Source organism: Lepus europaeus, chromosome 11 (genome assembly GCF_033115175.1).
Source record: "Lepus europaeus isolate LE1 chromosome 11, mLepTim1.pri, whole genome shotgun sequence".
NCBI lineage: Eukaryota > Metazoa > Chordata > Mammalia > Lagomorpha > Leporidae > Lepus > Lepus europaeus.
Window position 1 is genome coordinate 75,944,152 of NC_084837.1, and position 13,366 is coordinate 75,957,517.

Here is a 13,366-nt window from a genome sequence, read left to right on the forward strand (position 1 = left end):
ATAAAATCTCTAAAATCTGAAAGTTTTGGAGTACTGATATGATATTAGAAGTGGAAAATTCGGCCGGCACCATGGCTCAACAGGCTAATCCTCCACCTAGTGGCGCCGGCACACCCTGTTGTAGTCCCAGTCAGGGTGCCGGATTCTATCCCGATTGCCCCTCTTCCAGGCCAGCTCTCCTCTATGGCCCGGGAGTGCAGAGGAGGATGGCCCAAGTGCTTGGGGCCTGCACCCCATGGGAGACCAGGAGAAGCACCTGGCTCCTGCCTTCGGATCAGCGCAGTGTGCCGGCCGCAGCACGACGGCCACGGCGGCCATTGGAGGGTGAACCCATGGCAAAAGGAAGACCTTTCTCTCTGTCTCTCTCTCTCTCTCACTGTCCACTCTGCCTGTCAAAAAAAAAAAAAAAGAAAAAGAAAAAAAAAAGAAGTGGAAAATTCTACACCATGAGAGGTTGTTTTTGTCTATAAAATTATTTGAAAATTTTCATAAAATTGCCTTCAGGCTGTGTGTATATGTAACATAAATGAGTTTCATATTTAGATTTGGGTCCTACTTTCAAGACATTTCATTATGTGTAGGCAGATATTTAAATATGAAATATTTCTCTTAGCAAATATTTTAAATGAAGGATATTATATATGTATATATGTATATACACATACAGAGACTTTTAATCTGTTGATCTAAGTTGCAGAATCCTGCTGCATATTTAATTTGCAGGATCATGCTCTAATTCAAGAAAGTTTATGGCAGTTAATTTACAAAAGCACGCTTAACTGAGGTGGTGAGTGAGTGTATTACTCTAGATGTTTGCCTTCAAGACATGGAAGTAGTATCCATGGGTAGACATGGTTAAACTTTAACCAGAGCTTACATGGGGCCAGCAGCAAGTCTCTTCACTGGAAACCCCACTCTCAGTAAATCCAGATCATATAGGGCAACACAGAGAATATATCTCAAAGTTAAATAATTCCCTAAATACTCTCTCAGCACCAACACTGTTTAGAATTGCAAATTGAACTATAAATAAGGTCCCTATCCTAGAAGAAAAAAAATTCTTTGAACTTATTCAACAAATATATATTGAACCCATAGATATCAAATGATTTTAGGTGTGCTCAGTGTGACCCCATAATAATGAATAAGATAACCATGGTCCCTGACCTCTATAAGATTACACAGCTACAAGTGCAGAGGATTGTAATATGAAATGGTAAGGGCTGATGATGTCCCGTGTCTGTAGGAAAAGGAAGTAAATCAGACTGAAGGCAAGGGGGGCAAGGTGGGCTCAGTGAGGGAACTGCCTCTGGGGAACGTTATCTTGATGAAGGGAAAACAGAAGCAAGAAGAGTTTAGAAGTTTTCCTAGTTCAAGAAAAGAAAGTACACAAAAGTTAGAGTGCCAGTGTTTTCTCATAAATCCAGAGTTTCCCACCCGCAAATAGAGAGGTTTATCTCATTTTAAAATTATAGCAATTCAGGATGTGTGGCACAACAGGCTAGAGTACCTTGCTATGCCCTCATGTATAGCAGAGTGCCTGGTTGAAGTCCCAGCCGCTCTGGGACTAATCCACCTTCCAGTTAATGCATCCTGGGAGAAAGTGGATGATGGTTCACTTGCCTGAGCACCTGCCATTCACATAGGAGATCCTGATGGAATTCTGAGATCCTGGCTTTGGTGTTTCTTAGCTCTAGCTGTTACAGGCTTTGGGGAGTGAATCAGTGGATGGAAGATTCTGTCTGTCTCTTTCTGTGTGTGTGTGTGTGCGTGTGTCTACTTTTCATGTAGAATAAGATAACATTTTAAAAAAATGTACAACAGAACTGCACAGGGGTCCAAACTCCTCATTCCACAATGGGGTATTCCTTCTCCAGTGTAGTAATAGCCCAGGATTTGCACCCCTGTCTTCGTCTCAGCCTGCTCCCAGCCACATCCTTTTACAGGACCCTGCTTTAACTGTGTCTGTGGGATCAAAAGTTCTCTGAAATCATACCAGAGCCACCACTAGGCAATTAAATTTATCCAGATAACATCGTTTACAGATTTCTTTTATTGGCTGCCGCCGAAGCTCACTAGACTAATTCTCTGCCTGCGGCACAGGCACTCCAGGTTCTAGTCCTGGTCGGGGTGCCGGATTCGGTCCCGGTTGCTCCTCTTCCAGTCCAGCTCTCTGCTGTGGCCCGGGAAGGCAGTAGAGGATGGCCCAAGTACTTGGGCCCTGCACCTGCACAGGAGACCAGGAGGAAGCACCTGACTCTTGGCTTCGAATCAGCACGGTGTGCCGGCCGTAGTGGCCATAGTGGCCAATGGAAAAAGGAAGACCTTTCTCTCTGTCTCTCTCTCTCACTGTCTAACTCTGCCTGTAAAAACAAATTTAAAAAAATATTTATTTATTTATTTGAAGGGCAGAGTTACAAAGAGATAGACAGACACACACATGGGAGCATTGCAGCCAGTGGCTTTACCTGCTGTGGCACAATGCCAGCCCCCAGATAGCACTCAGTCCCTATGACCATATATGCTGTACTCGCCCACTCTATTAGTTATCACAAACTTTATAGAGTCAATATACAATTGTTTTTCCTTTAAAGATGTATTTTATTTATTTAAAACACAGCATTACGGGGGAGGGGGAAGACAGAGCGAGAGGTCGTCCATCAGCTGTTTACTCCCCAAATATTCTACAATGGCCGGGGCTGGGCCAAGCCGAAGCCAGGAGCCAGGAGGGTCATCCAGGTGTCCCACATGGGAGCAACAGCCCAAGAACTTGGGCCATCCTCTGCTGCTTTCCCAGGCACATTAGCAGGGAGCTGGATCAGAAGCAGAGCAGCCAGGCCTGGAACTGGTACTCATATGAGATGCCAGCATTGCAGGCGATGACTTAACCCATTACCCCTCAATACTGGCCTATCAATATAGAAATTTGATCTGTTCTATCAATACCTGTTTCTCCATGCTCCTGCTGGAGTTACTGGAACCACCACTCAGCCAGTAGCTTGATGCAAGCATGGAGAGTTTGTCATTGATTCCTTCCATGTCCTCACCACAATCACATTTCATGTTGCACTAGGGCTTTTCTGCCAGTTTGTCTGTAACTTCATTTTCTCTCTTCCCACCAGTTTCACAAGCAGCCATGCAGGGCTCAACTGATGACACTTCCTAAAGGGTAATTCCCTGACCACAGTAATACACATACACACACACACGTGTGCGCACACACACACATATGTATGTATAGAGAGAGAGAGAGAGAAAGGAGAGAGAGAGAGAGAGAGAGAGAGAGAGAGAGTTGTCCTGGAAATAACTTTAATCCTTTTCAAAGCAACTAATTATCTGCTGTTTGTTTTGTCTATTTGATTATTATGTATCTTCCTCAAGACAATGCACATTTTTGTCTATTACTTCTACTAGAATTATCTAGTCACCAAGAATGGTGTCTGTTGAATAGCTAAGGTCTTCACCAGGTAATCCCAATGGAGTGTGGCAGTGGGAAGGGCAATGGAAGAGACTTCCATTTGTGAACTTCTTTTGCGTGTGATCTTGGGAACATTCTAAGAGGCCAATACCTTTGTGAGGTTTTTTGTTTTTTTGTTTGTTTGTTTTGTTTTTTAAACATTTATTTATTTGAAAGAGTTACAAAGAGGCAAAGGCAGAGGGAGAAAGAGAGAGAGAGAAGAGAGAGAGAGGACAGAGAGAGAGATAGGTCTTCCATCCTCTGGTTCACTCCCCAGTTGGCCGCAATTGCCAGAGCTACACTGATCGGAAGCCAGGAGCCACGAGCTTCTTCCAGGTCTCCCACATGGCTGCAGGGGCCCAAGGACTTGGGCCATCTTCCACTGCTTTCCCAGGTCACATCAGAGAGCTGGATCAGAAGCAGAGCAGCCAGGACTCAAACCGGCACCCATATGGGATGCTGCACTGCAGATGGCGGCTTTACCCACTACCCCACAGCGCCAGCCCCAACCTTTGTGTTTTACTGTCCTCACCTGTCAAATGAAAGGTTTGTGTTGGATCAGAGGACTGGGAAAGGGAAGGGCAGCCCCCACCCATCCTCCAGGTGATTGTTTGGAGCCGTTCTAAGGTGGCACTGCCTACTGCCGCACATCTGGCTGAGCAGAGCTTCTCTCTTTACTTGTGCAGCTTTCACTTTATGCTATCCTTTCTTACACAACAAATGATTTTAGATGGGAAAGTATAGCATTTCTGTTAAGAATTATAAATATCCACAATTTAACATAATTGAAACAATGACATTAGCCCTGTTGCAAGTAAAATATCTATGATTTTGACCAGATATTTTTTGCTTGTAGGTTAATCATTTTGCACTTAGCACAAAAATAACCCAAAAATCTGAGAATTGCACAGTTGTTACATTTGTAAAGCTACACACATTTTCAGGAATACATACTTACTAAAGTTAACGAGTCACTTGGGTTCTAGTTAAAGGTCTATGTGTCATTTTTTGTTATTGTTGTTCTCATTTTATTTTTTTAAATGATTGAATTTTTATTGTATGACTCAATGACTTCATTATTAATCTTACATATTTATGTTACCTGCCTGGATTTTTTAAAACTTTATTTAAGTTATACTAGTTTCATGTATCTCATATATACAGATTTAGGAACATAGTGACACTTCCCCTCCACCCTCCCTCCCACCCACACTTCTTCCTCCCTCTCACATTCCAACTCTTAATTTTTACAAAGATCTATGTTCAGTTTACTTAATGATCACATAGTTAACCCTACTCTAAGTTAAAGAGTTCAATAAAGAGTATGAAGAAAAAGAAAGAAAAAACTGTTCCTCAGTGGAAGAGACAAGGGCTATAAATAATCATCAAATCTCAAAATATCTGTTTCACTCCAATATATTACATTTCAGATACTCTATTAGCTGCCTTGGATCAGGGAAAACAAATTATATGGCCTCTATCTGTGGCGCACAAGGGTGCCAGTTCAAGTCCAGCCTGCTCCATTTCTGATCTAGCTCCCTGCTGATGGTCTCTGTGTCTTCCTCCATTAGATGAGAAGGCTTTTTTATGCATCGATTGTATTTGGCATCCTTGTGCTCATTGAACCTTACTAGAGCTCAATATGCATTGTTTACCTGAGTCAAAGTACAAATGGAACTCGTTATATGGTGCAATTAATGTATAACCTTCAAAAGTTTAGTTTTTTTATTGTTTGAATGGTGATATTAGTTCCACAGTTGGTACAAGAATTAAATGGAACTTTAATGTACTTTGCAAACTCTAAAGAACTATGTTAATGAGAAGATCGTTACTATTATGCAATGGGAGAAAGACTTGTCAGTCTTATTATGGTCTCCTGTAGGGATCGGAGTTTTAACTTCTAGGAGAAAGTTTATCAATGTGTGCCAGTCTGTTCCCTATCTCATCCCTCTCCCCTTTCATCATTTTAGTCTAATGGATGAGTTAAAGAAATACTTTTTTTTTAATGTGGTGTGAATAGCATGAATGATTATTAGAAGAAAATTAGGACAAAGAGTATCTCCCGGAGTGGAAGGCTATGCTTAAAAACATTCCTCTGGCAAGTTTTTACACACTGACAGTAATGTTCCTATCCTTCCCATTTGCCATGCAGAAGATTGTTAAAATTAATTGACTATGGAGTAGTGCTTCTAGCTGCTGACCTAGAAAGACTCCATGTCGTCATTACATAATTTGGGCTACATAATTTGTCTTGTGATTAAAGCCTTTGAATTTGACTTGTGGGCTACCTCTAAAGAATTCAGTTCCATAGAAGAGAGTGAGTTGGAATGTATGGACTTGACTTTTTGCTGTAGTTCATGAACTCCTCACTGCTACATAAGGAATAGTCTAATTACAGGATTTACTCAAGCTATATGAGCCAACTTATTTGGCTTTCAGGCTTGGCGTGAGTCTCACTACATGTTTGATAAACAGTAATTGATTCGATCACTATGAAAGAGAAAATCTGCTGAATGGAATCATGATAGATTATCTTACGTATTAAAAGGTTATTTGCTGTAAGGATGAAAAGTGTAGGAAGAAAAAGGACTCAGATAAAATGTTTCTTTTTTATATTGGTAATTAGAAAACTCTAAGTAAATTTGTTTTTCAGAATTTCTAAAGAATTTATTTTGAAAGATTTTGCTGTCTTTACCATGGCAGGTACAAATACAGGGTTTGGTAATAATTTAGATGCAGGTTTCATGTACTTGTTAGCTGTAATTTTGAACAATTTATTCAAGTCAGTTAACTTCACTTTCCACATTTGCAAACCACAGACAAAAATGTCTATCTTACACAGTTGTTGTAAGGAGAAAGACAGACAGATATGGGAACCAAAGGAATTGTCTCCTAACCTACATCAACACATAACAGAAACTATGGGTGTTACAATATATTTTTATTTTTTAAACATTTTGTATATTTATTTGAGAGGTAGAATTACAGTCAGACAAAGTCTTCCAGAGCTGGTTCACTCCCAAAATGGCTGCAATGGCCAGAGCTGGGCCGACCTGAAGCCAGGCACCAGGAGCTTCTTCAGGGTCTCCCACACGGGTGCAAGGACCCAAGGGCTTGGGCCATCTTCTACTGCTTTCCCAGGCCATAGCAAAGAGCTGGATCAGAAGAGGAGCAGCTGGGACCTGAACCTGTACCCATATGGATGCCGGCACTGCAGGCAGAGTCTTAGCTCATTGCATTATAGAGCTGGCCCAGAGTATTGCAGTTTAATCAATAACATCTCAGAGATGTCTAGATGCTTATGAGCAATTGAAATATTTAACTGATAATTCCTGTGGACTTAAGACATTTTAAGAAAACATGTCCAAAATTTATTTTTAAAAAGTTTTTTCTTATGAAATCCTACTTGATAAATAGTAAAATATCCTAAGAACATATTTTAAATGAGGAAGTATTTAATTCACACAGAGAAATGTGTACAATTTCACTCATTTGTTCATTCATTCAATAAATATTTATTGAGCACCTCCTCTGTGCCCAGTTTTATACTATGTGTTATGGTTTTTTTTTAACTTTTATTTAATAAATATAAATTTCCAAAGTACAGCTTATGGATTACAGTGGCTTTCCCCCACCATAACTTCCCTCCCACCCGCACCCTCCCATCTCCCGCTCCCTCTCCCATTCCATTCACATCAAGATTCATTTTCAATTATCTTTATATACAGAAGATCAACTTAGTATATATTAAGTAAAGATTTCAACAGTTTGCACCCACACAGAACATAAAGTGTAAAATACTGTTTGAGTACTAGTTATAGCATTAACTCACATTGGACAACACATTAAGGACAGAGACCCACATGAGGAGTAAGTGCACAGTGACTCCTGTTGTTGACTTAACAATTTGACACTCTTGTTTATGGCATCAGTAATCTCCTAGGTGCTTGTTATGAGTTGCCAAGGCTATGGAAGCCTCTTGAGTTCGCTGACTTCGATCTTAATTAGACAAGGTCATAGTCAAAGTGGAAGTTGTCTCCTTCCTTCAGAGAAAGTTACCTCCTTCTTTCATGGCCCATTCTTTCCAGTGGGATCTCACTCCCAGAGATCTTTCATTTAGTTTTTTTTTTTTTTTTCCCCAGAGTGTCTTGGCTTTCCATGCCTGAAATACTCTCATGGGCTCTTCAGCCAGATCCGAATGCCTTAAGGGCTGATTCTGAGGCCAGAGTGCTGTTTAGGACAACTGCCATTCTATGAGTCTGCTATGTATCTGGCTTCCCATGATGGATCATTCTCTCCCTTTTTAATTTTATCAGTTAGCATTAGCAGACCCTAGTCTTGTTTATGTGATCCCTTTGACTCTTAGTCCTATCATTATGATCAATTGTGAACAGAAATTGATTACTTGGACTAGTGAGATGGCATTGGCACATGCAACCTTGATGGGATTGAATTGGAATCCCCTGGTATGTTTCTAACTCTCCCATTTGGGGCAAGTCAGCTTGAGCATGTCCCAAATTGTACATCTCCTCCCTCTCTTATTCCCACTCTTATACTTAACAGATATCACTTTTCAGTTAAATTTCAACACCAATGAATAATTGTGTGTTAATTACAGAGTTCAACCAATAGTATTAAGTAGAACAAAAAAAATACTAAAAGGGATAAAGTATTAAGTTGTTCATCAACAGTCAGGGCAAGGGCTGATCAAGTCACCGTTTCTCATAGTGTCCATTTCACTTCAACAAGTTTCCTTTTTGGTGCTCGGTTAGTTGTCACCGATCAGGGAGAACATATGATATTTGTCCCTTTGGGACTGGCTTATTTCACTCAGAATGATGTGCTCCAGATTCCTCCATTTTGTTGCAAATGACCGGATTTCATTGTTTTTACTGCTGTATTCTAGAGAGTACATGTCCCATAATTTCTTTATCCAGTCTACTGCTGATGGGCATTTGGGTTGATTCCAGGTCTTAGCTATTGTGAATTGAGGTGCAATAAACATTAAGGTGCAGACCGCTTTTTTGTTTGCCAATTTAATTTCCTTTGGGCAAATTCCAAGGAGTGGGATGGCTGGGTTGAATGGTAGGGTTATATTCAGGTTTCTGAGGAATCTCCAGACTGACTTCCATAGTGGCTTAACCAGTTTGCATTCCCACCAACAGTGGGTTATTGTCCCTTTTTCCCCACATCCTCGCCAGCATCTGTTGTTGGTAGATTTCTGTATGTGAGCTATTCTAACCAGGGTGAGATGAAACCTCATTGTGGTTTTAATTTGCATTTCCCTGATGGCTAGTGATCCAGAACATTTTTTCATGTGTGTTTGCCATTTGGAAAAAGTTTTTTTTTTTTTAATTTTAATTGGTTTTTAACAGATTCAATGTGATTTGTGTTTTTTTTTTAACTTTTTGAGGTAACATTTTAAAATTATATTACAATAAAAATGCTTAATACTTCAAATAACCAGTTTAACAAGTAAAAAGCAAAAACACCTTAGATTAACGGGAAAATAGACAGTGGCTATAAATAATAATTGAATGCAAAAATGACCATTTCACACATAAATGGGTAATGAAAATGTTGTATATATACCCAAGGGGATGTTATTCAGGTTTTAAAAAGAATGAAATTCTACCATTTGCAGCAAAATTGATGCAACTAGAGGACATCATGTTGAGAGAAATAATTCTGACCCAGAAGGACAAATACTGAATGTTCTCCTTTATATGGGGGAGCTAAAATTTAAAAAAACAAACAAGAAAGAGAGAGAGAGGAAAAAAGAAAGAAGGAAAAGAAGAAAGGAAGGAAGGAAGGAATAAATGTCTGTATTTATCAGTATTGCTGCAAATATAGTTTTGTAAAACTTTGTTTTATAACTTTGTGAAACCAATGACTAAGAATGTTATAATACTATAGTTTTAATGATCTGTGATTACTTCAAAAATTTCTTGGAAAGTGGAATGAAAATTTATTCTGGTGCAAAAATTTTGAAATCTATATATTTTTTCATAATCTGCATTTTCCATGAACTTTTTGAAGACCTATTTGTCATCTTGGTAAACTGAACTTGGTTGCCTGGCAGTTTTTAAATCAGGGCACTTTCTACTCAGGGCACTGACTGTGTAGCATATGTTTGAGTCTTCAAAGTCTTTATTAAGAGAAAATCCTGATATGTCCCAAGACAGTGGCCAGATGGTAGGTTGGGTCCACAAAGATTCAGGTGGTTTCTAGTTAATAATTCTGCAAAAAGAGTGCTTTGGATTCTTTAAAAAAACATTGTCTCTTAAACTGGGATTTGTGGCTGAGCTTCAAGTAGTATCCTTAAATTGCATCCACATTTGGGGTGAGTATGGTAATGAAGGGCTGTGTAAGGCATTTGCCAAAATCTCAGATAAATTTTTGAATTAAAAAACAAGAATCCCTAAAAATAAAGTAGTTAAAAATGTCTGATCCACCTAATTAATTTAGGCAGAGATGGAATTAACTGTAAAATGCAAAACATGGTCTTCTCTCACCTCTCATTAGTAGTAAAGTCTTCTAAATAAATGCTCCTCAATTTTAGTGTGCATGGGATCACTTGGGAACCTCATTAAAGTGCAGTTGCTGGTTAGGTGGACTTGCCCTTGGGAAAGGATGGTTGTCTTCATTTCTAACAAATTCTGGGATCGTCCTTGGACAGCTGGTTGGTATACAGCAAGTAGCTGTGCAGTTAGAATGAGATCTCGGTTCTGACCATTTTATCTTTTACTCACAAATCTGCCTTGTTTATTGCTCAGGTGTCTTGTTGGAATTCACCAGCTGGTGAAGATTCTCAGATGAGCTTTGCAAATTGTTCAGTATCTCACCACCCTGAAAGGCACAGCTGTTGACAGTTACTTTGTCCTCAGGGTTCCCATGCATTGTCTTCCTTTGACTTACGAATGTTTACCTACTGAGTACCTTCCAGAGGTGCTTCCCTCCCCTCACACAGGCTTTCAGGGGACACAGGAGCTTCTCTCAAAGGATCATGAGATCATTTTTTTTTTTTTTTTTTTTGCCATTCACTCAAGTACACGGCTCAGGCCCCTCAGTGAATTTCAGAATACTGCTGTTGGCCTCATGGGAATGGAGATAATGAAGTCACAGAAGCATGACCACATCTCTCCTGGCCTGGCTGACACCTTGACTAAACCTAAATAAGCAACCCACTGTCCCGTGCACTCCTCTAGCCTCACTTCTGCTAGTCTCATAGTGGATTCTCTCTGGTCTACCTCATAGACTGACAGTTTTGTACTCCACATCTTTCTGTTTCATCTGTTGATCTTCTTGTCTATCCCAAGTCACTGGTTGCCAATTACCTTGATCTTCATTTTCTGATAGAAAATAATATATAATTTCTATAATGACTATTGCCTTCTGGAAACAGCTCATTTATGTTCCTACGTCCTTCTTTTATTCTTCCTCAACTTTAGCGGAGATTAATGCTGCACCTCTGCATACATCAGAGATGGTAGTTGGAAACTTGTTAAAATTCTCAGCCTCTTTTCCTACAGCACTTTTCTCAACCTGTTTGTTTTTTCACCTGCTACAACCCAACCTCAGAGATATGCGTGTGTGCAAACGTGTCGGAGTTGTGAGTGGTGCATAGATGGCAGGTGTCTCTCTCTCCTCCCTTAGAGAATCTTTGATAGGACCTTTGTCCAGACACAGCTATGAGTGATTCAATTAACACCAGACTCAGTCATGAAGATATTAAATTCTAAAGTGTAATGTCTGACCACTAAAAAAATTCTACCCTATATTTCCTAACTGATAATTGAATCATTCTCATTGTGGAAACTAACTGTTAAAAGTCAGTATTTTTACACTTTGTGTTTCTGCGTGGGTACAAACTGATGAGATCTTTACTAATTACATACTGAATCGATCTTCTGTATATAAAGATAATTGGAAATGAAAAAAAAAAACCTGGTGTTAAATTGGAAATGGCATAGAAAATTAATTAATTTAAAAAAAAATTATGTAGGATCTCTGTCTTTAATGTGCTGTACACTTTTATTTAAAGCTATAACTAGTACTCCAACAGTATTTTTTTTTCTTTCACTTTGTGTTGCTATATGGGGGAAAACTGTTGAAATCGTTACCTAATGTATACAAAACTGATCTTTTGTATATAAAGAGAATTGAAAATGAATCATGATGTGATAGGAAGGGGAGAGGGAGCGGGAGGGGGGAGGGTTGTGGGTGGGAGGGAAGTTTTGGGAGGGGGAAGCCATTGTAACCCATAAGCTGTACTTTGGAAATTTATATTCATTAAATAAAAGTTTAATTAAAAAAAAAAAGTCAGCCATTCCTACTGGAATACCAGAGGCAGTTACACACTATGTTAGGTCACTTCTATAGTCTAATGCTATAAAACCACACCAGAATCAACTCAGCTGCCTAAACTAAAAGTTGGAAAGTCAGAGTTGATTTCTTTTTCTCCCAGTAACCAATCAGCAAACCTACACTGTAAGGTCTGTATCTGAATGGCTCTTCAATAATGTTGTGGGTTTTATTGGTATATGTGTGTGTGCTTCTTGATGTTGTCCTTGAACAGATACTATTCTTGCTTGCATGTGTGCTGCATGGTTCTTTCTTGTAGATGCCATCGAATGAAGTCTCAATTTCCCAGCATAACCTGCTACTAGTACCCTATTGTCCTAATCCATTTTCTGGTAGTATGCCTGAATGGCACAGACTGGGTAACATGAACAGCAGAGGTTTAGTTAGATCGTGACTCTGGATGCTGAGAAGTACAGGATCATGGCAGCAGCATCTGACAAAGGCCATCTTGTAGCATGATCACATGGAAAGGGAATCCCACCTTGGTGAGACAGCAAGTGAGCTGGCTGAAGTCTCCCCTTCTTCTCATGAAGCCACTAATGTCATCCTGACCCCCCTATAACCTCATCTAACTCTGATTACCCCAAAAGACCCCACTTCCAAATGCCATTAATACATGAATTTGGGGATTAAGTTTTCAACACGTTAACTTTGAGGAGACACCTTCCACTTACAACACCTGCTTTCCTTACTGTTTGTAATTTCAGCCCCATCATCTCACACCGTACTCACACTATACATTCTACCTACATCGTTCTTTAAAATTACCCTGAAATTCCTGTACCAGTGTCTCCCTCAGAACATTGTACATAATATTCCACCGCCACCACCCTGCATATTCCTGGAAAATCCTCATGTATTCATGAAAGTCCAGCTCAAATATTGTTTCTGTCAAATTATTCATGAAAGTTCCAGGCAGAAATAAGTATTTGTTTATTATCCCCCCATAATATTTCCTCTTACAACATTTATCCTTCTGTTTTGCTTCACAAATACAATACTCACCACCCTGTGATCATGTTAGTATGAATCACCCTGGTCACCTGTCTGGGACACATAATTCCAAGTTTTCTGAACCGGTGAACTTATACACGAATAGAAGTCTGCAAACAAAGAAAAATGTAGCTATATATTCTCTTCCCAAACTAATTTTCAGTCACAATCCAAACTGGTCACAGAAATCTGAAAAAAATTCATTTTTGCAAAGGAGAAAGTTTTTTCTCCATATACAGTTCTCACAATTATATACCATGTGTTGTGGTGGTAGCAGTAAGTTTGTAATAATCGAAGTTTGTAATAATTCTGAAAAGCAGAATTTTTGATTTATCCACATAAATGGTGAGTATGCATAGGTACAGATACATGGATTTGTTTGTTTTATAAGAGAAAACAGTGGGTTTACAATGAAATATAAAGTGCACTTCCTCAACAAATTATGAAATCAGATCCCTTCCAGTCATGCTTGTTCATAAGCCCTTACCTTCTTTTCTCTATCATCCCATCAGTTTATATCAACATGTATTCTCACAAAATTCCAACCCCAGA

The 13,366-nt window shown here is 39.4% G+C and overlaps 1 protein-coding gene across 2 annotated transcripts in view; it reads left to right on the plus strand.

Moving 5' to 3' along the window:
* The window catches only part of UNC13C (unc-13 homolog C), a 632,546-nt gene that overhangs the window by 412,801 nt on the left and 206,379 nt on the right, over positions 1 to 13,366 (plus strand). The gene's annotated exons all lie outside the window — the stretch shown is intronic.